The sequence below is a fragment of the Vulpes vulpes genome, chromosome 12, assembly GCF_048418805.1.
Source record: "Vulpes vulpes isolate BD-2025 chromosome 12, VulVul3, whole genome shotgun sequence".
Classification (NCBI taxonomy): Eukaryota; Metazoa; Chordata; class Mammalia; order Carnivora; family Canidae; genus Vulpes; species Vulpes vulpes.
Genome location: NC_132791.1, coordinates 24,614,907 through 24,619,279, shown reverse-complemented (window position 1 = coordinate 24,619,279; position 4,373 = coordinate 24,614,907).

Sequence of the window (4,373 nt, the reverse complement as noted above, 5' to 3'; positions counted from 1 at the left end):
TCTGTTTCCATAGCACTGAGTTCAAGAACGTACTCATACCAGTTGCGTGGGACGATAGAGTTGCAGGATGATAATTGAGGATTTTGTTTATGCTTTTGTTTATGTGAATTGTACCCTGCTGTTATATCAGGTGGTCTCAGAAGACATGAAGCCAAGCTATGAGCAGGCCTGGATCTGACTCAGGAAAATAAGCCTTATGTATATATGGTAAATCTAGAGAGAAACTCTTTTGCTCCTAGAAGGTCGGATGTGACCCTCCCTTACTCAGACATTGCCATCCCTATCTCTGTGCCTACTGGTGAAGTTGTGGGGACTTCCTTCTATACCTCGACACAAGTAAATGTCAATTAATTTAATTAGATGGTACCTAGGGCTGTTCTCTCCATCAGTATATACCAATTGTTAGCATTTTTCAATATAATGATCATGCAAAGGGTAGGAGCTTTTAAAAGGATCTTGCCATTTCTGGACATATTTCTTCCACTCAAGAGTTAGTACCAATACATTCCTACCATCAGTATATGCAAGTGCTCATTTTAGCACAGCATACATATTATTTTTTTTATATTTACAAATTTAATGGATAAAAATGGCCATTTAAATTTATGTTTCTTAAATCTTTACAGGCAAAATGCTAAGAGAGCTCCCATCTTTTAAAAAGTTTCCTTTCTTGATTCCAGCAGGCCACTTCTAGCTATCATCTCATTTCTCTGTTCTCCCCAACAGCAAAACTCTTTTGAGTTATCTCTGTTCTCTGCCTCCAATTCTCTTTTCCTGTTCTCTCTTGGACTCATTTCTTTCAAACTTTGACCCTCATCCACTCTATTAGATTGTTCTTCTAAAGGTCACCAATAACTTTCATGTTGCTAAGTCCAGTGGTTACTTTTTAGTCCTTTTCATACATGACCTATCAACAGAATTGATGCCCTCATCCTGAAATGCTTTCTTCTTTTGGTTTCTTGTATGTCTCTTCATTTTCTCTCCTCAGTGATCAGTCCTTCATAGTCTTTTGCTAGTTCCTCCTCATCTCCCCAGCTTCAAAAAGTTGGTATTCCTTAGTAATTAGTACTTGGAATTTTCAAATCTATTGATGCTTGATACCCTAAGTTACCTCATTAGTCTCAGCGCTTTAGATGATAGCCATGTCCCAGCAGTTCCCAAAATTATCATCTCCAGCTCAGACTTCTCTCCCCAAAATCCAGACTTGCACACTAACTCTATCAATATTATCAACTTGAATATATCAAGTGAACATGTTCAAATTTAAGTTCTTGATTTCCCACCTCAAATTTCAAGTACTGGAATCATCCTTGACTACTCAGTTTTCCTCACATCCCAAATCTATTAGCAAATACTGTCAGTTTAGGTTAAGATATATCCAGAATCTGACTTCTTGCCACATCCACTGCTATCACCCTGGTTCAAGTCACATCATCTCTCACCTAGTATCACAATTGCTCTTCCTGCTTCTGCCCTTGACCTGCCTTAAGTCTATTTTCTAAGGGATCCCTGGGTGGCTCAGCAGTTTAGCACCTGCCTTTGGCCCAGGGCACGATGTGGAGACCCAGAATCGAGTCCTGCATTGGGCTCCCGGCATGGAGCCTGCATCTCCCTCTGCCTGTGTCTCTGCCTCTCTCTCTCTCTCTCTCTATGTCTATCATGAATAAATAAAATCTTTTTTTAAAAAAAGTCTATTTTCTATACACAGCTAAGAGCCTGTTAAAACAGTTTGAACTTCTCCCTCCTTTCTCCAAAACCTTCAACCAGGCCTGTCTCCAACATGTATGAGGCTCCAGGCAAAAATAAAACGAATGCTGTCTTTCTCTTCCCATCCCTGGCTCTGTTCTAAACCATGAAGGGGCTGACAGGCAGAGTATAGACACCCCATCTTGCATGCCAGAGCTTTATCCACACAAAAACAGTGGTCCCTTAGCCACCCCAAAGGCCTAGGGATGTGTACATCCACAGTATGATCATCCACTTGGGAGGATGGACTTAGCAAAGAGCTGTGCACAAGCCCTGGAGGCAGGTATGGGACTGTTTGGGCAGGGAATTCTAGGTTTCTGGGTACCCATCACATGGTATACAAAGGGTAAGAAGATGTCCAGGTGGGGCACATTACTTTGGCCTCTAAAGAAGGTCATGGTTAGAGGAGCCAAAGAGAGACTCCACTAAAGTAAAGGCATGGTGCAGGGCCTCCAGTTGCCTGGATTCAATGGACTGGATGGAGACATATCCTATCCTACTAATATACATATCTTGCTCTGTGAATGTGAGTTCTATAAAGGCAGATCATATCTCATTCAACTTGTATCCTCAGCAGCTAGTACAGTGTCAACCATATAATAAATACTCAAGTTACATTGCATAAATGCAATCTTTCTGGATTTCATCCATACAATAAAGGAGGTTAGAGTAGATATTTTATAAAGTATCTTCAAATTCTAGCATCCCATGATTTCTATAATTTCTGAAATAAAAGGTTCTGCATTTCCTTCTCAAACACCCACATACCAAAGCCTCATTCCAACCTGAATTTCTTTTCTCTTCTGATGAAAACCTTTTGTACATAGCTATATTATGCTTACAGTGTTACAAGAACTGTTTAAGGTTTTAAAACTGTACTGCAATCAACCTGTTCAGGCAAGGAATTAAATACGAAGAATGCCTTTTCTGTCTCTGAATATTGTAACCCTGAGTGATGTCTCCCCCCCACCCCACCTACTTTTGCTGCTGGACTTAGGCAAGTATACCTGCTTTTCAAAGACCATCTGAAATTACCTCTAAGAAGCAACTGCTTTGAGAATCAGGCTTATAATTAAACAGTAATTGAAGTTTCCTGTGGCTTTATGTATGGGTCTTATCTAATGCTTAAGTAGATAAACGCATGGCTTAAAAGTCAGAATGGAATTAGATGCTCGTACAAGTGAGCAGAGGTCTCTGTTAAGCAATGTTGCTTCTTTAAAACCCAACTTGGTTTCCTTTCTGTCACAGCACCTACATGACAATGACATCAGTTCTACCCTGCAGAAGTGACTGTCAGAGAACCAGGGAATGATAGAGCTGAAATGGATCTCAACTAGCTCCTCATCCAAATCCCTTATTTCACAGGAAATTAAAACCCAGGGAGGTAAGGTCACAGGTAGAAGAGGAGGAGATCAAGGGATTTAGGAAGTAAGACTATGATGACGGGTGACTTACTGTATGCAAGCTGTTAGAGAAAGGAATGGAGGACAATTGCTAACTTCTTAGTTGGGGTTAAATGAGAAAGAGCAAGTTTGAAGAAAATTTGATGAACTCAGTTGGGGTCATGTTGAGTTTGAGGTGCCTGTGTAGCATACAGACATATATCAAGTAGACAGTTACATATTCCAAATCTGAAACTGAAGAAAAAGGACAGAGTTAAAGAGATAAATTTAGGAGTCATCATCCTACCCACTTGGTGTTTAAAACTATTATAAAGCGAGAAAAGAAATCAGGAAAAGGGAGCAATTGGGACATAGCCAGCGGAATATTGACATTCAAGGGTTTTATTAAAAATAAAAATAAATAAAATAAAGAAGAGTTTACAAAGTAGCTTACAAAAGAGTAACCATAGAATAGAGGGAAATTGGATAGAATGGTGTTAGTAAAGGCAGAGCAAGAGTGAGTTTCAATAAATATGGCACACACTGCTAGTTGCCTCCTCAATATTCATTCTCCTCTTTTTCCTTGCTAGCAAAATCCTGATTGTTTTTCAGAGTGGCAATTAACCTGTTCAAAAATTAAACTGTGATTTCCCAGGCTCCTTTGCATCTAGAAGTGGTTCATATGACATCCCTCTGGCCAGTTAGATATAACCAGATGTCTATCTACTTGATGAGACTGTCAAGAAAACAATTTTTTTCCTAATATAAATGGTCAAACAGCTGGCATCTCACTTTTACCCCATTGTCTTTCCCCCCTTTCTTACTCCCGAGATAATGATTTCATGTCCAGAAATATAGCAGCTATCTAATGTGCATGAGTACAAAGGACACACACACACGTACGCGGTAGGTGATATGGAAAATTAGCAGCCTGATTCCCGACCTACTCAATTGAATGAGTGAGAAATGTGGGAGGCAACCATGACTCCTACTACCATCTTACTTCCTTTCATCCAAGACACTTGACTGTATCCTTAAATATCCTTCAAATTCACTTTCTTTTAGCCACTCCTAGTCTCTGCATTGTTAGGACCATATCATGCCTCACTCGGCTGACTGAACAGTCCTCCTAGGTCACCCTGCTTCCACTTTTCCCCTGCAACCTGTCCTCTAATCCGTCACCACGTCAAAAAAAAAAAAAAAAAAAAAGGAATACTTTTGTGTTGAGCACTGCATGACCCTCCC